General features: G+C 43.2%; 1 protein-coding gene across 3 annotated transcripts in view; it reads left to right on the top strand.

Annotated features, from left to right (window-relative positions):
• The first annotated feature begins 1,424 nt into the window (after positions 1–1,424).
• The window catches only part of ARFIP1 (ARF interacting protein 1), a 182,014-nt gene continuing 160,085 nt past the window's right edge, over positions 1,425–23,353 (top strand). For 2 of the 3 annotated variants that reach the window (XM_073645300.1, XM_073645306.1), the window contains exon 1: positions 1,426–1,601. The gene's annotated coding sequence lies outside the window, so the exon portion shown is untranslated. Of the gene's footprint in view, positions 1,602–23,353 lie in introns of all 3 variants that reach the window. The other variant, XM_073645296.1, reaches the window with a different exon arrangement.

The raw sequence follows: 23,353 nt of genomic DNA, 5'->3' as shown, positions 1-23,353 counted from the left end.
GCGTGAAAAACGCGCGATAAATGCTTGCGGAATTCCGCATGCATTTTTCCGGGAGAGGACATGCGGAAATGAAGCAGAAATTTTCTGCTTCATTTCCGCAACGTGGGCACATAGCCTAAGTGTGCAAATCTCATATGTTCTGGGTTGGGGGGCGCCAAACTGAACTCTTGCTCCGGGTGGCAGAAATCCTAGATACACCTCTGGGGTGATGTGATATGTGCAGACACAGTATGGGGAATTGGGATGGGTGTGTGTGTGTGAGGGGCTAAATATATGAGGAGACAGTATGGTTAGCTGGGGGGGGGGGGAGTTAGAGGAGACTGTATGAGGAGGGGGAAACCTGTGAGGAGACAGTATGGGTGGAGAAAAGTGTGAGTGGGCACAGAAAAGAGACTGAGTAGTGTGGGCGGGGTGCTGCGGGGTCCTGCACATCTGCCTCCAATTCAATGGGAGGCAGATGTGTAGTACCCTGCGGCGGCCACCACAACTAGACGACCAGCTCCGCAAGTAAGCACTCCCAGCTGGTGGTTGCCACCGGCACCGATAACAGCTGATCGGCGGGGGGTGCCGGGTGCCGGACCCCGGCCAATCAGACATTGATGCCCTATCCTACAGATGGGGCATCAATGTAAAAGTTGTGGACAACTTCTTTAATTGAGCGAGGCTGAGCAGGTCTAGTCGTCATGTGACCAAAACGCATACTTGCAGTCACGAGACCGCGCGCTCTCACTGGCAACAAGAGAGAATCTTGGCAGCATGCGGTGACTGCAGACTTATCAGAGCACCGGACCACTCTTTTAAATAAATTAAAAATATATAAATAAAAAGCAGGAAAAAAGTTTGTTTTTATTTAAACGCTGCCAATCCATATTGCTGTTACTGGTCCCAACCCCATAAAGAAGGGTACAGAATGAAGAGCAGATTTTTACATTTTAGTGCTCCTTTGTGGAAAAAAAATCTAAATAATATACACCCCACACATCATGGAGAAAAGATACTAATGTTATTTGAATATCTAAATAATAAAAAACAAGGGACAGCACTTTATACAAAAATGTGCCTGGTCAGGAGCGGAGAAGAATGGCCTGGTCTTTAACAGGTTAAATTCATTCCAAAAAATATATAATACACTAAACATTGAATAATATTCATTAACCTAAATATATAACAATCTATATCAATTCGAGATGTCCTGCAAACATTTCATGAGAAAACAAGGTATAAAATAATAGGAACCCAGAAATAATCGAAATATTTCTTTTCAAAACACCTTAATAAATAAGTGGCGAATTAGACACATCACCTCCTTCATCCAGCCGAGCAATTCCTCCTCCGAACAGCAGAGGGCGGCAACTCCTATCAACCAGCCGAACCCGCCGCCATCTTTGTAGAGGACGACACGCTTCATGTACTGACTTCAGCTGTAAATCCGGATCATAGAGCTGATAGCTGGTGGCTAGAGAGGCCCGCTAAGCGGCTACACTTCCGGGTGGCGTTGGAAGTTTCGGTGCGGGGTAGGGTCATTCAGTTGGCCGAAGAAGACCGACGTGTAATAGGGGAGCCCGGTGCAGAGACGTGGAGGAGGGACAGGCCATCATCAGGTGAGAGGATACAGGTGGCCATTACTGAACTTCTGTGTGTACAGCAACAGGTAGGCGGGGAGCGTGCACCTGTATGGGAGGAAGCAGGGCACGAATCAGGTGCCCACATCGCACTCCCACCACCTCTATGTACTGACTGTCATACTAATATCTAGTGTCTGCTGTGGGGTGATACCCCCGCCCCATGGGATACCCCCGCCCCATGGGATACCCCCGCCCCATGGGATACCCCCGCCCCATGGGATACCCCCGCGCTCTGCCCCCGCCCCGTGGGATACCCCCGCGCTCTGCCCCCGCCCCGTGGGATACCCCCGCGCTCTGCCCCCGCCCCGTGGGATACCCCCGCGCTCTGCCCCCGCCCCGTGGGATACCCCCGCGCTCTGCCCCCGCCCCGTGGGATACCCCCGCGCTCTGCCCCCGCCCCGTGGGATACCCCCGCGCTCTGCCCCCGCCCCGTGGGATGCCTCCGCCCCGTGGGATACCCCCGCGCTCTGCCCCCGCCCCGTGGGATGCCTGGCCCGTGGGACACCCCTGCGCTCTGCCCCCGCCCCATGGGACACCCCTGCGCTCTGCCCCCGCCCCATGGGACACCCCTGCGCTCTGCCCCCGCCCCATGGGACACCCCTGCGCTCTGCCCCCGCCCCATGGGACACCCCTGCGCTCTGCCCCCGCCCCATGGGACACCCCTGCGCTCTGCCCCCGCCCCATGGGACACCCCTGCGCTCTGCCCGGCCCTTGGGATGTCTGGCCCATGGGATACCCGGTGCTCTGCCCAGCCCCCCGCCCTATGGATACCTCTTTTTCCTTGATTCCCCTGAGGTACCTGCCTTAGTTCCCAGGTGCCTGAGGCTCTGACCCCTGAGTTGCTCGACTTGCCTGGACCCAGGATCTCAAGCGCTCTGCCCAACCTTTGCCTGCCCCCCCAGGTACCACCCACCTGTGGAGCCTGTAGTGTTAAACCGTCATTCACCCCCCCCCCCCCATCCCCCCATCCCCCCTGCACAAGACACATACTCCTGAATCCCGGCTGCTGTACTGACACCTGTGCCGGATGCCCTGGGTGCGCGCACATTATATAGCTTGTATTTGGTGACCTGCTATAAGGGCATTTTTTTGTCTTTTGATAAGAGGTATAGCTCTATAACTGAATGGAAAGGTCTCTAGAAGACCACGACACCTGAGCGCTGGAGGTCTGTCTTCTGGAACAACACATAGCTGTAGGTGCCAAGGGGACATAAGCCGGCGGGCCAGCTTGTGGTTATATCTTTTGTGTTGCTCTGACTTGTACAGGATGATTCCCCCCTCTTCCTTATCTTCTGATTAGACACCTTTTGCCTTTATTTATTAATTTTTATCCAGCTTTACATGATTTTTTTTCCAAGAGGTGTTTTTTTTATAGGTATTCTTTCTATGGAGAAGCCAAATAGAAAACCATAAAAAAAATGCTGTACTTAGAGCACTCTATGTAAGGGGTGAAAAAGTTCTAGACCCAAAAAGTGCTCCAAAACTACACTGCAATGTGCTTAATGTGCAGCGAATCCCAAACGCTCTATGTGACACCTTCCTTAGACCTCGTTAGACGTTTGTGATTTCACTTGTACGTGAAAAAACTGAACTGATTTCAATCAGTGTTCGGTCTGTGGGTTGGTTTTTACCATCTGTGATTTTTTTTTTTCCCTCTCATTACAACAAGGGCATAAGTTTGCTGCCCAGGATTTTTCTGGACCCATAGAACTCTATGGGTAATATTAATCTGTGACTTGGATCAAAAATGGACTTGTCTCCATGTTTTGTTTGCGGACACACCTTCTGCAAAAAAAATGTGTATGTGTGAACAGCTCCATAGACTAAAATGTGTACGTATTCCAGGAATTGCACACATGTGAAAAGCGGACAACTCAATGAGCCCTACATGTTTTATTGAGCATAGTGATTTCCTAAAAACCCCACAGTTTGGAAATCTAGTTTCTTCTCACATATTATCCTTAAATCGCGTGTTCATTATTCTATGTGATGTGAGAGACTAGTGTGGACTGGCCGGAAGTGTGGTGCACTCCACCATTAAACGAACCCCGCTTAGCTACATGTGAGGCTGTGTAAACCGGCTGACTGCACTTCCATGTGCACAGAATAGTCGGTAGTATGATCGCTGTGTGCACATAGATTATAATTATTCTTGGCATAATCAGAACCATAATTTTTAAACACTTAAAAAAACATTTCACCTAACAAACAAGTGGTTTGCTCGTTCGTCATGTGATTGGCAGCCTGTTTAGACAGACCACTAATTAGGAAATGTACATTTTGAGGAACGCTCACTTTTGAATTATCGAACATTGTAAATGCATCTTAAAGGGAATGTGCCACCCCCCTGGGCGATATCAGACCTCTAATATGGGCATACAGGTGATAGAAAAGTAAATCTATACTTACCTGTATGGCCCATAGCAGAGGTCTGACTGCAGAGAAATCTGGTTTTATAAAGTCTGTTTTCCGGGGGATGCCAAGCAAACCCCTCCCATCTGCTTACTATTCCCCTAAATCGCCACCTCTGTGCTAAATTACCATATCCCCCCCTTCCCCTGCATGTCACAGGGCCCTGTGACGTGCCCTGCTCTGCCTCCCCTCCCGCGCATGCGCTTTGTTTCCCTCTGGCTCTGTTTGGCTGCGTACTGCGCCGCAGCCTTGTATTGCGCTAGCGATGGTGAGTCACTGAGACTTCCGCTCCGCTGGCAGTACCCAGCCAAACGGGGCCGGAGGGAAACAAAGCACGCTCCATGGGAGGGGAGGCAGAGCAGGGCACGTCACAGGGCCCTGTGACCGGGAGGGGAGGGGGGATATGGTAATTTAGCACAGAGGCTGCGATTTAGGGGAATAGTAAGCAGATAGGAGGGGTTTGCTTGGCGTCCCCGGAAAGCAGACTTTATAAAACCAGATTTCTCTGCAATCAGACCTCTGCTATGGGCCATACAGGTATGTATAGATTTACTTTTCTATCACCTGTAAGCCCATAGTAGAGGTCAGATATCTCCCGGGGGGAGGGGTGACACATTCCCTTTAAAAAGACTTTCTGGTCAGTGCTGTGCATATTGGACCAGCATCTTTCCCCCCAGTGATGGCTCATCTGTTGGCAGCATGGCTGTACAATACTTGGTATGGTGAAATTGTTCACACATGCCCAAGAATAAGTGACTATATTTGCACAGTTACAGAAATGTACTTGTCACAGTAGTAAAATCTATAAAGTAGCAGATTACAGGACAGATGTTGGATAATGCCTGGCATAGTACTAGTGCTGTAATCCCAGGCGGAGGATCTGCTGCAGGCTGTGTGATGAGACAAGTGCTGCTCAATGTTTATCTGCAGGAAGAAAATATTTATGAAACCAGAGGCTCCGTGAGGTTTGTCTGAGCCCAGTCCATACCTCAGGGAGGTACAGACCAAGAAGAACGACTGTACTTGCTTAGTTTAAGGGTTAATTGTGCGCTCCATGTAAAGTTATCATTTATGTGAACTCTGCAGTTTATAGCTGCAGTTTACTGCATAACAGCTAAGATCTTAACTATATGGCTGTTATGCAAAAAAAGATAAGGAAAAGGAAGTTGCTGAAAGAACCAGGATATTCAGTCCAGACAAAGGTAGGTTAGTTTTTCCTGCTGCAGAGAGCCAGATCACAGGATCACAGTGGGGCATATTTTTCTGTTTGTCAAAGCTAGTTTGGAAGGGCCCTGAAATCTATTAGAGGTGCGTTTGTTTTTGGGTGGGAGTCCTAGAACATGGCTTGTTTTTTTTTTTTGTTTTTTTTCGCAGATGTACAACATGAGACTAAATCTTGTCTAGCAGTAATGAATTAAATCTGTCTTTAAGGCATATTCACACATGGTGTTTTGCAGTTTTTTTTCTGCAGGCAGTCTTCACTCTTGATAGTAAAATTGCTGCATATAAAACAGCCAATAACTGTGTTTTAGCTGCTTTTTACAGTCATATTACATGTGACTTGTTACGAAAGTTACACAGTACTAATGTTTTGCTGCGGTTTTTCAGCATTTTTACAGTTTTTCTCAAAGCTTTCAATAAATAAACGCTGCAAATTTCCAAAACGCTGCAGTGCTCAAATTCCACCAGGAAAAAGAAAAAATCTGCATGTCGTCAGTCTAGGTGGATTGAGGGGGAGAGACCTCTGGGTACTGGCCTCAGACTTGTCATCAGAGATGCAGAGCACCTCACCGGCTCTCCAAAGTATGTTTTCTCTGAAATTCCACATAGTTTCGGTATAAAATGTACACAACTACAATTATGCAGCCCGTCTGATGTGGACACTGGCTTTTTTCAGTGCTACTGATTGACTTTAACTATTGAGGCTACACAGTGACATGTTGCACAACAGTGAAATTGCAGGGACACATTGGGTGTAGTGATCTGATATGGAATCGCATTGCGACCTAGGACACAGAGGAACATCTGATTACAAGTATGTTGAGTTTTCTGTTGCCAGGTACAGGCAATACTTGCCATAGGCTTCAATGCAAGTTGCCTTTCAAGTCTTGAAATGTGACTCACTTGCGACTTGTCTGCATTTTGCCTGCTTTTCTTAAAGAAATTGTCCATTACTTGGACAACCCCTTCTCAAACCCCACACTTGGCCTCAATAAAATAAAGCTTATTCTCTCCTCCTGTGCCGGCACTCGCGGTCCCGGGGCTCCCGTGCGGTTGTTGTGACATATGACCGTGACGGCCAATCTGCTCTGGCGTCACTGTCCCCCACCTCATGTCGAATTGAGAATGAAGAGGAAGTCAGAGATCAGCTGCAGCCCTGGCTTCCTCTTCATGTTCAATTTGTCCGAAGCCGGAGACAGTGACGCCAGAGCTGATTGAGCGCCGGGGTCACGTGTCACAACAACCGCACGAGAGCCCCGGGGAGAGCGAGTGGCGATACCGCTGGAACGGCGCCAGCATATAAGCTTTATTATTTTATCGGGGCCGAACATCTAGATCAAGAAGAGGTTGTCATAGTAGTGGATAACCCCTTTAAAGCAAAATCTAAGCTCTAAAATAGTCACGCAACAGCAAGTCACAGACCAGTTGGTCAAATGTTTTTTTTTTTTGTACAACTTTTTAGAGAACTGCTGATGAGCGACATATTACCGTGAAGCCCTAGCTGTAGGCCGGGGTCACACAACCGTATAACACATCCGAGTGCTGTGCGATAAAACATTGCTTAGCACTTGGCCCAGTGTTATTCTACGGGGCAGCGATAATTTTCTCATGCTGATTCGCCATGAGAGATTTGCAGCGAGACTCTGTTCACTTGCACCCAAAAAGTCTGAGTGAGTGTGAAACATCGGACTGCACTCAAATGTCATCCCAGTGCAGTCCATAATACTCTGAGTCAGGCCATTGAGGAGATGGAGAAATTACTGTCTCCTCCGCAGCTGTGCTCCGATCCCCTCATGCAAGAGAATCGCAGCACAGTAGTATGAGACTCGGCTCCCGCTCGCAGCAGAGCCGGAGCCGAGAGACATTAGCCTATCACATCCCATGCCATACGCTGGTGCGAGTCCACCCGTAAGTGGAAGCTACAGTCCACTCAAGTGCATACAACTCAGGTCATTGATTTTACCTATTTAGCTTCAGCCCAAAGCAATCAGTCACAGTGTAGTTGGGGCCTTACCATGCTCATGCTTAGGGCCCCATTAATCTCCTGACAGGTTGTTCTCAAGCAGAAAAGTATAGAGCCTAAAAATGATGCATCTGTAGACATTTGAAGGATAAAAAGCTATACATGCGCACATAGTAGACATCAGTTTGACAAATTCCTTTTTATTTGTTTTATTTTTTTGGGAATCAAAAGGATTAAAAATATGTTGTGCCACTTTTTTTTTTACCCTCTATAAGAAAGCAACTATTTTTTGATTGAAAAGTTTTCAATAGTAGACTGAAAGGGGTTTTCCCACAAACAAAAGTTAATTTTAATAATTGTCTGTGTTTGACCGTGTACGGATCATACCACAACTCCTGGGCAGGGGAGGAAGCAAAAGACAATACAGACATTACAGCAGGGGATCACAGCTGATTCTTTCTGTGAGGTAAAACATTTTACTGTCAGTTTTTAGGCTGTGTGCCCACGATGCATTTTTGTAAGAAATTCCGCTGCAGAAACGCTTAAACGCTTGGTAGAAGGTCTGCCATGTTCCCCAATGATAATCCGCTGTGCACATGCTGCGGAAATTTCTGCTGCGGATTATCATTGCGGAAAAATACGCAGCACTACCAATTATTTTGTGTAATCGCAGTGTTTTCACCGCCATTGACTTGCATTAGAACGCATGTAATCCGCATCACTGCATCTGTACATGCAGAATCCAAGCGTTTCAGTGTGCGGATGGTACCTGGGTCTGGAGGAGAGGAGACTCTCCTCCAGACCCGGGTACCATAGTACCTGTAAAAAAAAAAAGAATAAAATAAAAAATATACATTATACTTACCTTCTGATGGCCCCCGGCGTGCTTGTCTTGGCTTGCCAGCAGATCATGGTGGACTCAAGGACCTGCGGTGATGTCATTTAGTCATGTGACGGATCACGCGACCGCTGACGTCGGCAGGTCCTTCAGTGTACCGCGAGCTGCCGGCAAGCCGAGACTCATCGAATAAAGACACCGGGGGCCATCGGAAGGTAAGTATAATATTTATTTTTTTATTTTTTACCATTCTTTCGGTCACACTATATAAATCCATGCTGTTTGCATGGATTTATATAGTGTGACCAAGTTGTCAAGCACTTTCCAAGTGATGCTAAAATTGCCTGGAAAGCGCTTGTCAACCCGCATGCGTTTTTTCTGCCAGGAAGATGCAGAAACGCTCAGGAAAAATCCAGAGCATTTCTGCATCGTGGGCACATAGCCTTAAACAATGTTTTACCTCACAAAATGAATCATCTGCGATCCCATGCTGTCCTGTCTGTATACTCTTTTGCTTCCTCCCCTGCCCAGGAGCTGTGGTATGTTCCTGTACGGTCAGACGCAGACAGTTTTTAAAATGAACTTTTGTTCATGGGAAAACCGCTTTTAAATAAATAAATCTGTTGGTGTGCTGTAGCTCATTTTCGCATTAGGTAACTTTCATAAATTACTGCTGAAGCTCAGTTTCCTCAAGCTACAAACACTCGGCTTCCTGACAGTACCTCTGCTTTGTGCCTCCTAGATTCTAAAGACATGTTCACACAGTTTTGTGGCTTAAAAATGCATGCTAGAAAATTTTTCATTTTATTTTTTGTTGTATACAGCATTTTAATGTATAAATTGATTCAGTAGTCAAATATGGATTTTTTTTATTTATTTTTCTAAGCGTTCCATCAGATAGGCATTTATTCCCATACCTTTTTTAAAGATTTTTCTATTTTTGTGTGGATTATGAAGCAGAAGCTTCTTTACCATGAGCACTATTAATCTAGTGGAGTAGTCCACCTTAGTCACATCGCGAACTGCCGAAGGTTTCAAAACAGGCTTAGATGTTTTTTTTTTTTTTCTTTTTCAGAGAAAATAATAAGAACTTGTGCACATGTGTAAAACTCTTGTTCTAAATGCAGATCCATTTGATTGACACTTGAGATCAATGACCTGATCCTTGGGTCAGATTGGCTCATACATTATGGATGTTCCTTCCTTTTATCCTCTCCCATCCCTTGAATGAACTTGATGAACGTGTTTTGTATGTTTTGTTTTTTTCTTTTTTCCAACCATGCTAACTTTATAACTTGCATTGCATTTTGTGCAGGTTCCTGAGCAGTTCTGCAATTTGTGAACTTGTTCTTAGACTGACATTTGTAATTTTCATAACTGCTTTATTTAGTCTTTAGTTCATTCCCCAAAAAAAGTACAAGAGCAGCATTTTATACAATGAGAGCTGTGATGTGATTCACAAGCATGTCGTGTTTGGGAGGAAACGCACCCACAAGTGACCGCTCTTCCTTGCTTTATCATATTCTCCCATTCCTGAATACCAGACCATGGCGTGACAATCTTCCCATTCATGTTCCTAGAAAGTCATACTGAGCTCAATATAATGTGGGATCCTATCATTTTAGTAAACCTAGCTAGTAAGAGGACCCTCAAATAAATTGGTTTGTGCATACAACATCTTTTCCAGGTGAGCGAACCCACCAAGTTTTTCAACAGTAAAATGTTTCAGGAAATTATTAATAATAATAATATTATTATTATTTATTCACTTATATAGCGTCCCCATTTGAGGCTCACAATCTACATTCCCTATCAGTATGTCTTTGGCGTGTGGGAGGAAACTGGAGAACCCGGGGGAAACCCACACGAACCCAGGACCCCAGTGCTGCAAGGCAACAGTGCTAACCACTGAGCCACCGTGCTGTCCCTAATGCAACCTTTTTTATTTATTTTTTTACATTATTGGCCCCCACATTTTTTTTCTAGCATTCTTCCATCGTTTTTGGTATGTCCTTTTTTGTCTTTACTGGTCTTTACTAGCTTCTTACGTTCACTTTATTTTAACTCCAATCAACAATGAATTGCTAGTGGTTTTTGAAGCAAAAACACTGGAAAATGATAGAATAGACACTTGAGCATCTTCCTGTCGTCCTATGAGCCTTTCCATTAAAGTATAAAGTAAAGTATATTGTATTTTCCTAGTGAAATATTCCTGAAAGAATGGTCACCTCTTTTCTTTTAACCGCTTGTAGTTTTTAGAAACCTGAAGCAATTAAAAGATGCTGAAAATCCTGAACATATGAATAGTAAGTCATTGTTACATAGAAATGAATATGTTCATTCTTCTCATCATTTTCTGAGAGCTTTTTCAGGCAGTTCTCGGAATCCACCTGAAGAAGACGTCCTGTTACACATCCACTTTTAATAGATCCACTGGAAAGATCTAGTAGAAAAATAGTGTCACTTTAATTTTTTTATTTTTAACGTAAAAAAAAAGGATGAACTACAGATGTCAAAACTGACATGGATCATCAAACAAATGAATCAATGTCCTTTTTTTTTTTTTCCTCTATGAAAATTAGCCAATTTTTCATACAACCGTGTAAACTTAGCCTTAGGCCACGGCCCCACTATTAGTATTCGTCAGTATTTTTTCTCAGGAGTGGGAGCCAAAACCAGGTGAGGAACAATCAGAGAAAAGTAATAATAGAAACAAGTCACCAATCCTGCATTTATCACCCACTCCTGGTTTTGGCTCCCACTCCTGAGAAAAAATACTGACTGAATACTGACCAAATACTGATAGTGGAGCCCTGGCCTTAAATAGTTTCTTGTGGATCAGCTGCACCTCCATTGTCCCAGATAGGTGCAGGTCAAACATCTGTGACTTGCTCTATCAGGCATTTTATGGCATATCCTATAGACCTACCAAAAGTGTTGGAGATTAAAATACCCCTTTAAAGAGGTTGTTCTCTATTGGGCTGATCATTAAGAGCTCCAGCGTGCAGTATACGATAAAACATCTCTACAATTACCTCCTGGACCTGCGCTGTTTCATCCATCTCAGCGCTGTGTCCTCTGCCCGTCACTTAGCGGCCCTGGTCTCCTGCAGCCTTTACAGCCTTGTCCAAGCAGGGGGAATATTGTTTTCCTGCTTCTTCAACACTTCAAGCAAAGTGGACCCCAAATTCTGGCAGGCATGTAAATTAAATTAGCTGGTCTTACTCCAGCGCCATGTTTCCTCCTTTGCTCTTGTCTCTGTTTTGGCCTCATTGGTGAGGTCTTGTCAATAGTGTGCATCCGCTGATGTAGATGGCATTAACCGCTAAGCTTGGGGATTGACTGCAGTGGTGATGTGCGCTGTTGACATGACATCACCACTGCAGCCAAAATACAGAGTATGGATCAGCGGGACAGGGTGAATACTATCTGGCTTTATTTTACATGCCTGCCAGCGTCTGAGGTCCACTTTGTTGAAAATGGAAAACTCCTTAAAATGCTATTATAACACATTTGAGGTGGATAAAATTATTGTTCTTCATTAGTAAAGTAGAAGTAAGATGGATGAGTGTTCGGCCAAAATGTTTCAGACAGATTTTGCAGGATAGAAATGTGCCCCAAGTCTTGTGGACTCTTATGCAGACCTCTTTCTACTATGTAATGGAGACATGGGTAGGGACCCCACTTACCTAATAGTTATCACTGATCCAGTAGATAGATGATTGAGGTCGAGTCAAATTTTATGAAATTTTCAGGTCCTGGCGAATTCAAACAATGTGATTCATGTCCGTAAGGGTATGTGCACATATCTTGTTTTAGGCAGCTTTCTCCTGAAATCCATCTGAAAAAGTGCTCAAAAGAATGAAAATAGCATGAATGGATAACGTTCAGTCTTGTGAGTGTCCTTTAAACGCTTCAGGTATTAAAAGATGCAGAGCAGCTAAAAGAAGTGACTTGACCATTCTTCAGGGATCTTCTACTCGTGAACGCTTCATGCTTTCCAATGCAAGACAACGGGAAGGCTTAGAAGTCAGGCGTTTTTTTGATTTGTTTTGACCTTGTTTTCACGTCAGAAATCTCTAGCAATTTCTTCATTATTGAATGGGAAAAAAATGACTGGAAAACGTCAGACAAAAACGATAGAAAAATGCTACAAAAAACACCCACCAGCGGTCAAAAATGAATAAGCAAGGGCTCAGAAAATGACAAAAAGACACTTCATGAAAAAAATTGCAGACTTGTCCTGAAGCGCCTTCCTTTTGGAAAACTCAGCGGGTTTGCCCAAATTTAAAAAACATGTGCACATACCCTTTCAAGGCACTGTAAATTGGAGTCAGTATTCTACATGTGATGGTCTGCCTGAAGACAAATGAGGGATAATTTTTGGATTTTTTTTTTTTAAATTAAGTCCATCAATGCACTGTTATTACTCCCGCCTCCGTACCCGTTTTTAAGGTGAGGTCACTTAGACGTTACTAAGGCTGTGTTGGTGCTAAAGAATGCTACAGACATCTTTTCAGGGCAATATAAAGTACTGGCAGTTTATGGTAAACTTATTTTGTGCAAATCAAATTTTTGGGGAAAAACTTGCCAAACCTGATTAATTCGAAGGTCAAAAGATGCAATCATTTCTAAGTCATAAATATTTCAGTGTGGAGTAACCCCTTAAATTCTACAGTCTTTTGTGTGTCGTGAATGATTGCTTGTCCTGTTGTGAAAAGGTGGATCTTTTTGATGGTGTCTAGAAATAAGGGATTATAAAGCAGTTTTCGCTTTTGGACACTTGTTTAGTAAGTCAAAACTTCTTTGAGATAACTTGTAAACTATGTAAAAACAAAAATGGGGGTGATGATCTCTCAAAAGAGCTATTGCCAGTATAGATTGTATGCAGACTAGGACATAGGTTCTCGATATGGGGGTGTTATTAGAATGGCTTTACTTCACCCCTGGTTGGATATGTCCGCTAGCGCTGCTCTGTAGCCTCACATGTGTTGTCTTGTGTGCAGCTCAGTGAATACAGTGAATGTGAGGCCGGCAGCTGGCGGGATGTGGAGCTGTGCCACATGTGCAGCTACATCATCACTGCCGTGTACGTGTCCAGCACACCCAGCCGAGGCCTAGGAGTGACTGGGAGGAGGCACAGAGGAGTGCTGAGGATGGAGTCAAATGTCTGGAGAACCAGCCTGATTCTTCACTCTGCTGTGTAATATCATTGGTGTTTGGTAAAAAAATCCCAACGTTCTCTATTTTTATACAGATTATTAGTAGCTGAACTGTAATCTTTAGTCATGATAAACAGTGCAAGTGTTTTTTGTCTTTTTTTTTTTTTAAGCATTTTGAGTTTGTTTTAAAGGTTATCAAGATGTGAAGCGATGCTGCCCCTTAAGGTGGGCATATGCTAAGTGTATATTCACACTGTGGATTTTTCCTGTGGAAAAATGAAATGTGTATTTGCTCTGGAATCCATGACAGTAATCTGATGCTGTCCCTTGGGTATCAGCTGCAGAGTCAGCCTTGTGCATGTGCTCTTCCGATTTGAAAACAATGGAAGGCAGTTTGTGGGCAATATTCTCTTGTTTTGGCACCTGAGAAACACTGAAATCAGACTTTCATTAGAAGTGAACATCAATTTAAATAACTCAGCACATGTAATATACCAAAGTGGTTTCTCAAAATTCAATAAAAACTCTTAATGCCTACTACAGAACTTTTTCATGACCAGTACCTTTTTATATTTGGAAGAGCGCCTTTTGCTGTTATGACCTGCTGCAAACATGAGTCATAGCCAAACACCAGCTTCTGCTAGTTTTCCTGAGGAATCTTAGCCCATGTCTCATGGACCATATCCTGCAATTCACTAGTATTCTTGGATTGTCAAAGAGACTGGTCCAAAAAGATGAATTGAGGTCATTGTCTTGCACAAATGAGGAAAAGGATGCAAAAAGATAAGACATTTAATGTTCCTGGAAGCATAGTTTATAATTTAAAGCACCACTCCAGCGTTTTTTTTTTTTATTGCACCGCTGGAGTGGTGCTTTAAATGTTAGTCTGATACTCGCCTGCCGCCCCCTTCATCTTTATCCAGCATCGCTCCTGTTGGTCTCCGGTGAGAAGTGACCTGTCGGCTCCTCCATTGTTTCATGGAGCTGCACTGAGGTCACTTTTCAATACAAGTCTGAGAGCCTCGTTCTGACTCTCATAGACTTGTATTGAGAGCGTGTGACTTAGCTTCTGACTTCTGGCCAGTCAGAGGCTACTGTCACAAGACGGCGCCGCTGGACCAAAGCGGTGCTGAAAAACAGTGAAGATGCCGCAAGATGAGTTTAAGACCGGGGGCAGAGGGGCCTAGATTTAAAGCGTCACTCCAGCGCTGAAAAAGAAAAATCACTGGATTAGTGCTTTAAAAAAAAACAACTTCTTCTGGCTATATTATCTGGAGGAGGCAGAAAAGGAAACTATCACTGGCTGCTACTAGATTCCAGATTACTGAACACAGTTTACTACTGAAACAACCATTGCTTCAGTGTCTGAGTTATACAATGTCAGGTGTATGAATAGAGAACAAATGTATTTCAGATAGGCGTGCGCACCCAAATATGTATTCTCAATGCTTGGTTGTGAAACTATGTTGTAGCAAAGTACCGTCCCGTTTGCAGTTATACATTGCGCTATTACAGAACGGGAACAGCATGACAGTGTAGAGGCCGTAGGGCAATGCTTCTCCGATATCATAAAAGTGAATTGGAGCTGAGATGCCGTCCTCCTCTGACTGACAGCACGCTGAGCACATCAGCAGCACAAGCTACTGTCTAAGGTTAAATTGGGCAGTTCTTACTCTATTTAGTCTTGCTGCTTCTTTGATTATTCCGTTTTATTCTTCTAAAAAATTGACAATATGGTGCCAGAAAGATGGACCTTATTATTTAGTGTGCACAATATGCTAATTCGTATGGTCTTTACCAAGAGGGCGTTGCTCACAGGGTAATACAGAACAAACTAAAGAAACCCCCCCCCCCCCCAGAGAATTGTGAGCATCGCCTCCTTGTAAACACCATAAACATTAGAATATTGCACACACTAAATAAGCAGGCCTGTGTATATGCAATCGTATGGTGGATTTTTAACAGAAAAAACAATACTCATGGGAAAACCAGGACTAAAACAAGCAATACCTAGATCCTTTTGACCTGGTGGCAGGTTGTCTTTAAGCCTAGATGGCCGTTGTAAAGGCCAAGCCAGTTAAAGTTTATCCCAGACTATTTATTTTTAACACCGAAGACAGTTGCTAACAGAGACAACTACCTGCATGCTTTACTCTGCACCTGATCAGAGTAGTCACTGACCGCTCCTGCCCTCGAATCAGCTGCTCAACGTCAACAGAGCATCTCCTACTCTTCCGGCCAGCTCTGTCGACGGGGTATGACTGCTGACGTCATGCTGATTGATAGCCAGATCCGTGCAGTTAGGTAGCGGGGAGCTGAATGTCAGTCAGCATAACGTCGGCAGTCACGCTCTGTTAACAGAGCAGAGCGGAAGAGAAGCTGCTGCTCTGTCTACGTGAGATCAGCGGAACTTGCTGAATTACCTGCAGGAGTGGTTTGTGACCGCTTTGTGCCATCAGAGATCGGCGCCGGCTAGAACAGGTAGGTAGCAAATAGGCCCGTATTAGAAACCAAAAAATATTCCTGGATAACCCCTTTAAGCTGCGTACTTAACAGGTGCACTGTACAGCTCTGTGCAGTCAACAGGTGCAAGAACTGCCTGCTATTTACATGTGGTCAAACTAGACTACAGTACGCTGCCTTTTTTTTTTCCTTTTTCAAATGTTCCTGAGGTTAGAGTGGGAAATAACCCATATGATCATGCGTACGGGCCAACATCGGGCTGTGTATGGTTCATTCTCCACATAAAATGTATCAGCCTGGAGGTCAGGTTGTTAAGCTCGCAGAAGGTTGGCAAGACCCACAGGCCATTTCATCTATCCTACTGCTGTGAGACTAACTTGGCCACTTTAGGACAATGTCTACGCAGATTTATTTTTTTTTATCTGTACTGCAGAGGCTAATGCGGACTCTCGGATCTGTGCCGCAGATTAACAGTTTGATATGCTACAGATCCTTACACAGTTAGCACCGTTCAGTGGGGTTATTCTGTGTGTACTTACTCCTTCGCAGTTTTGGATGCAGAATTTACAAAAAATTTTGTTACTTATTTTGTGATGCAATTTTCAAAACTACGGTTGAATCATCTGAATATGTATAAAATATATTGTTTGGTCATGGATTTGTTGCGGAATCTTTGCAAATGTTCCATTTAAATGAGACTTGCAGAAATGTATGTGCTCAGCTGCTCGCCACCGTAAGGGCTCTAATTGAGACAGAAAACAAGTTCCAGTTTTCTCGAATTGTTTCTGCGTGTGCAAATTTGCTTAAACTGTCAGACCAGTTTCTTATGAAAGTAATTTTGGTGCTTGTGCTATCTGTACATTTTTTACGGTTAGATCATGGACCCATTGCAATCAATTACAATTTTAATTTTTTTTTTTTTTTGCGGACTGGTTGGCCATAAAAAAACAAAACAAAAACAGGGACATCCTACTTTGATTTGTGATGCGTGTCAAGCTCTCGAATGCAAGTCAATGGCCCTGTGAAAAATTGGATATTACTTGATGTCATTCATGTGCTGTTTGTATTTTACGGTTTATAAAGAAAACCGTTTCTTAGCTTCTCCTATTCATTAAAGAAAAATGAATTCAACAAGGTTTGCAAAAACTGGGCCAAAAATCTTAAGAAAAAAGCCTGATGTGTGAAACCGTTTTAGGCTATGTTCTCATGATGAGTGTTTGATGTTTTAGATTTTCTGCAGCATTTCTGCACTTATTAGGTTACTTAAGTTTTAACGTTTGTTAAAGATGTTGTCCGGTCCAAATCAATAAGTCTGCAATCGCTCTGTGTGCCTGCCGACTTATGAAGCCCCCTAGCCCATGCACTGTGTGCTGCCGGTTTCTGAGCCGGGTCCGGAGGCTAAGCATGAGTTGGGGTACGCTCACATCTGCGTATAAAATCAGCAAGTGCAATGTGAGAAAAAATCGCATTACACTCACTACAATGTTACTCAATTAGGCAATGCTCATCTGTGACTTTTTCCTCACCTGGAATTGGGGTGAGGAAAAATTTACAGCATGCTACATGTGGCCGCGTTAAATAGCCAAGACTCACCAATGCAAGTCAATGGATGCGAGAATTTTTTTTCACACACCCATCTCCTAGGAAACACGAAACTTCATCAGCCGTGTACAGTAAAATCACAGCGTGAACCGTCAGAATATAATAGATAGAAATATGTCATTGAGATATATAATTAGTGCAGTGCATGTGTAGCTTACTGTACATGTATTTAGCTAATTAAATAAATTAAAGAAAAAAATGGCGAAGGGTCCCTTTTCATTTTCTTAACCAGCTATGGAAAAGCCGACATCTGGGGGGCTGTTTATACTCTGAAGGGAATAATAAATTTGGAACTTACCAGACTATTAATATCAGCTCACAGCTGTCTACTTGGCCCTTACTGGTTATTAACAAGGGGAAGCCCCCAAACAAAATGACATGGGGTTCCCCCTAAGTTTAATAACCAGTAAAGGGACTGATATTAATAACCTAGGAAGGGGGCCATGGATATTGGTCCCCTCCCAGAGTAAGAACATCAGCCCTCAGCCGCCCCAGAAATCTTGCATCCATTAGATGCGCCAATTCTGGCGCTTAGCCTCGGCTCTTCTCACTTGCCCTGGTGCGGGGTGGTGGGGTAATGGTTTTGGGGTTGATGTTAGCTTTGTAATGTCAGCTGACATCAAGCCTAGAGGTTAGTAATGGACAGGCGTCTATAAGACCACCCTCATTACTAACCCCTGTAAGTTTAACTAAAAAAGCACACAAAAGCTCAAAGTCCTTTTATTAAAGTGAAACTCTCCCAGACCCTCTTTTACCCATCTATTAATATCCAAATAAAAATAAAAAAGCAAAGTAATCCTCACCTGTCCTCAGATTATCCATAATGATGATGTCCCACGATGATGTACCACTCAGCGCACCAGCCGGGACCCGCTGGTCAGCGGTCGGTCGCTGCATGAGAGAGTTCTCGCGCAGTGAGCGCTGACGTCAATAAGGTGACCGGAGTTCATCGTCAGTGTGACTACAGACTTATCGATTTGGACCCAACAACCCCTTTAAGCTTTGTGGCAGGTTTCTGATGAAAAAAAGTAGCATTTTTTTTGTTGCAGACCTCTTTTTTTGCAGGAAAAATACTTTTTTTTTTTTACTTTACTTTATACCTTTTCTAGAAAGAAATTGGTTTAGATGAGACAAGGTAGTGACAACTTCACATATTTACTATAATCTGTGCTCGAAATTTTGTAAATAAATTCTAGCTAAAGTAGCAGCACGTTTAGAACTGGTTTAGGTTTCCTTTTATGGCGCACAGACAACCCAAAGACATGTCACGGACATTGGGGCGTGCACCGCAAATTTAGCACATCTTTCTCTCCTGCGCTTCTATTAAAGACTGGTGCAAATCCCCCATACTGGTGAATTGCATCCAAATTATGTTACACCATCGTATACAAAGACCAATCCAACAGCAAACTGGAAGAAGCAGCATAGGAAACTCTATTTTTCACTAACTTTTCTTGTAGGCCATGTGCACACAATGTCTTAGACGCCAGCATACCGGATGAGTTTCTGAAACAGAAGGCACTTAAGGACAACGCAGGCAGTGTCTTTCTTGCAGCATCTTCTTTGGTGTCCTCTTGTTCGTTTTTGCGGTGTCCTTTTTTTTTTCCACGTGTGTGTATATAAACAAGAAAGCGACTTCCAAATACAAGGCACCTGAAGAATGGCCAGGTCACTTTTTAGCCGCTTCAGTTTTGAAGCCTGTAGTGGTTAGAAGAAGCTCAAAAAGACTGAATATCTGCACAGCAACATTTTTTACAATGCTGTGCAGATATTCATTATTTATAGTTTGTTTGTTTTTTTTAAGTGTTATTTCAGGCTGAATCAACCTGAAAAGACGTTGTGTGCACGTACCCTTAAACAGATTTCAAACGTTTTGTGACGTTCAGTGTTACTTTGTCATCGTAACTATAGATCCTATGAGGTGTAGCTAACAGCAGCTGGCCGAGCAAGAAAATCTACTTTCTTGTGTAGAAAAATTAATACGGTTGTGTAATTATGAACAGAAGGAAATTGTGACCGTGATTGTCTTTAATGCCTTTTATTAAGTTGTCTGTAAGATCCTTTAGCAGTGAAGAGTATAATGGGAATAATAGGTAGAATAATATAGGGGGTTCAGTTTGGAGGAGTCTCAATCGGCAGATTTAAGAGCAAGAATACCTCGGTCTGTATCCCTGTTCTTACAGTCACTGAAGGTCGTTCGGCACCGTTGGTCACCGTGTGTGGAAGCTACAATGTACAGATTCTTATGCCATATAGTGTGAACACGCACTCAGCGTCTCAGGACATTGTCATTCGTTTTCTTGCACTTATTTGTATAATAAATGTCTTTATTAAAAAGGTTCAGATGTGATAGAATAATTCTGCTTTCTGATACTTGTAGATCACAATTTCATATCTCCATCCACCAGAATTGTTCTGTAATTTACTGTGGGCAAGAATTTTCAGTACGTATCCAGTATTGCTGGACTCACCCTAAGGGCATGTTCACATGGGATGGAAATGCTGCCGAGTTTCCTTAAAGATTTGCGCCCAGTCCTTGCAGTGTAAATACTTCCAACAGCCTAAATTGTTAAGGCCCAACATCTGTAGACGTGAAGTGTGACCAGCAGAAATTAGTATCGGCCTTACATATCTTCTACAGATCTTGAGCTAAAATATATCTGATGCATATCAACTTAGCCTATAAAAAAATAATAATTTGGCCATTTCACTTTAGGGCTCATTCAGTCATTAAAGTCTATGGGCCTGTTCACATGTTCGTATATTTTTCAGGGCCACGTGCTCCCCACAAAATCACAGGGACAATTTTTCCCCGGTTCTCAGTCGAAATTGGCAATGTAAGTCTATTATAAAATAATGAGACAGCACTCGTATGCCACCCTCGTGCTGTCATTATATCCACAGCTGTGGAGTCGGTACGCCAAACCTCTGACTCCAACTCCGACTCCTCAATTTCCACGACTCCCTCATACTCTGCTCATGTTTAAGTGATAAATTTACTGTAGCACAGATTCATCTCAACTAAAAGTCTAGACCCTTAGATCAGGAATAGGACAGACATTTATAGAACATTTCATAACTTTCCCAAATTCTTATGAAAAAATATTCCCCACAAACTGCATTGAACTACTGCACCCAATTTATTATATATTTTAGGAGTTGGAGTCGGTCCATTTTATTCCGATTCCGACTCCACCAAAATGGGTCGGAGTCAGAGGTTTGGCTTACCGACTCCACGGCCCTGGGGCATAGGCACACCTTGTACCTCCCCAGCTCTGCCCATTTTGGCGTGGCTGCTTAAAATTGGCATTAAAACACCAAAATTGCATATATTTTTGCTCAACCCTATGTTATGAAAAAATGTTGCACCTATTCAAAGTGTTTTACAACATTTTTCTGGTGTAAACACTTTGATACATCGGCTCCACAGTGTTATGGGTCGACCATACTTGACCGGGTTAGCACATAGCAATAGTCACCTGTCATGTATGTCTTTGCAATTAACCTATCCCAATTCCAGAAGTGCCATATTGTTAATGATCTGTAATGAGGAAGTGTACTTCATAGGCCCAAATTACTTTATATGGTTGTAGTATAATTTAGGCCTCAAACACATGGCAGTGCTTTGTGCAGGAGAATGTGCTGTTTTAGGACTCGCTCACACGAGCGATGATTCTATCTCTTGAGAGAATTGGATCGATGATGGTAATGACACTCTGCTCAAACTCTGATCACCGTTTGAGTCAAGGGTTAGTTTACTGTGATCTGCTTCTCTTGGATGAGAGAATCGTATCACAGGTGCGGAGAACACAGTGAACTTAATTTCTCCATTGCCTGTGTCCGTGTAAATCGGACTGCGCTCTGACGTCTGAATGCATCCCGATGTTTTACACGCATCCATGGACTTGAATGGGTGCACGGGATCCAATTTGTGGAGCCACTCACAGCTTGCTGCAAATTTTTTTATTTTTTTTTCTCATACTGAATTGGCCTGAGAGAAAAAAAAAATGCAGATCTGCACTGCCCTTATTACAGAGATGCAAAGGCTCAGTGTAAGGAACCATAGGCACAATGTTTGCGGCCATATCTTCCATACTGCACTGTAGTTCTGAGATGTCATCCCCCAGAAGCCTTTCTCTCTAACAGAGTGTCTTATGCAGTATGCCACCATTTTTAAACCAGCTTTGTGCCATTGTACAAGATCTGAAGTATTCGGAGAAAATTATATTAACGCTATGGATGTGGTATTATGACTCTTTACAGTTATGAGAACTTGATTTTTGGAAATAAAAAAATATATACCAAATGGCAAACATAAGATGAGTGTAGACTTTATAATCGCAGAAAATGAAAGTTGGATGGTATATTTTTTTTTTACTGTATTTGATGCCTGCTACAGACAAATCATTGATGCAAAGCTGCATATCCTGCTCTTTTAATGTATATAGCAAAAGATTATCTTCATTGAGGGGCCCTTATAGTATTACATCATTGATCTTTCAGCAGCAGGCATCAAACATGACTTGGCTCTGCTGTGCTTCCACAATAGTTTATTTCAAGCTCCATTGTGGAGGCAGAGCAGGGTGCAGAACAGCTGAGCTTTGCTGGAAACGGCTAACAGATCAGTAATATGAAAACAGATGCATCTGGCAGAAGATGCACTCATTCTGTCAGTTTTGTGCCGGACCATACAGTGTATAGTGGGCAAGGAAAACACGCAGTGGTGGAGACTTGGCAGAGTTCTGCGGAGAGCCAGCTGAGACTGTACCAACTCACATAATTATAAGCACATTGTGATTTTTGGAAACCACCCTTTATGGAGCGCTAATGATTCATCCGTTCTGATTTGCCTCAAACAGTAGGGAACATATTCATTAAATGGGCTGTCCAGCTTGAAGAAAAAGTCTGATAAAATGAAAGGTAATACTAAAATATACATTTTTTTTTTTTCTTTTCTTTTTTTGAAAAATTTCAAATACTTCTATTACATTTAGCCCTCTTCTCCGCGTAGTCTTTTACTGTCTCGACATGGAGGTAACTGCTCCTCTTCCCTTCCGTGTTGCGACTTCTTGAGATCTGGTGACCAATGGAGGTTTTGATGCTGAAATAGGAGCCCGAGCATCTGTGGAGCAGTGCTAATGTGATGCCACCTTTTGGTCACCGTATCTGGTGAAGTTTTGACATGGAAGGGAGCCGTTACTTTCTTGTTGAGATGGCAGAAGACTATAGAACTTTTGGTAAACAAGATAATTGCTAAAAGGGATGGAAGGGTTATAATTTTTAATTTAGCTATATTACAGAAATATTTGTTTCAGTATGCACTGTCAGATTGCAAACACATTTTGCACAAACATCAAGCTGGAAAACCTCTTGAAAGACATATGTGGCACCGGTAATTGTATATTTTTTCTTACAGAAATGACAACCCTTTACACATCAGATATTGCAGCTCAGCACCATGGAAGTGAATGACGTTAAGCTGCAAACAAATCTGCTCTGTGACATACAACCCAAATAGTCTTTTTTTTTTTTTTATTTCTCCCCCTCTCATCTTATACAGCACTTTTACCATTCTCATTGTTCATGTTCAGCTTTAGTTCTGCTTTTCAAGAGAGAGAAAATTATGTCACCCAGGTTACTACATGTAATCCTTCGTGCATGCAACAACCTTCTAGGAACATTAGCTCCCTGGATCATGTATTGTGCAGTCTTTACTAGTGTTGAGCGAGTATGTTCTGTTCCGAGTATGCTCGGGCCGAGCTCCGAGTATTTACAGCTGCTCGGTGATGTGTTTGAATCGCTCCCGTGTGCATGATTTGCAACTGTTTGACCGCTTTATTACATGTGAGGAATGTGTAAGAAATAGACATTCCTCATATGTATTAAAACTGTCAAACGGTCGCAAATCATGCACACGGGAGTGATTCAAACACATCACCGAGCAGCTGTAAATACTCGGAGCTCGGCCCGAGCGTACTCGGCGAAAGGGTTAATAGAACATACTTGCTCAACACTAGTCCTTACTAAAGTACATACACTAGATCATTTTACATTGTAAATCTAACTT

The sequence above is a fragment of the Phyllobates terribilis genome, unplaced genomic scaffold (genome assembly GCF_046119375.1).
Source record: "Phyllobates terribilis strain yellow unplaced genomic scaffold, ASM4611937v1 Scaffold_1__5_contigs__length_1240528914, whole genome shotgun sequence".
Lineage (NCBI taxonomy): Eukaryota > Metazoa > Chordata > Amphibia > Anura > Dendrobatidae > Phyllobates > Phyllobates terribilis.
This window is presented reverse-complemented; position numbering and strand designations above follow the sequence as displayed.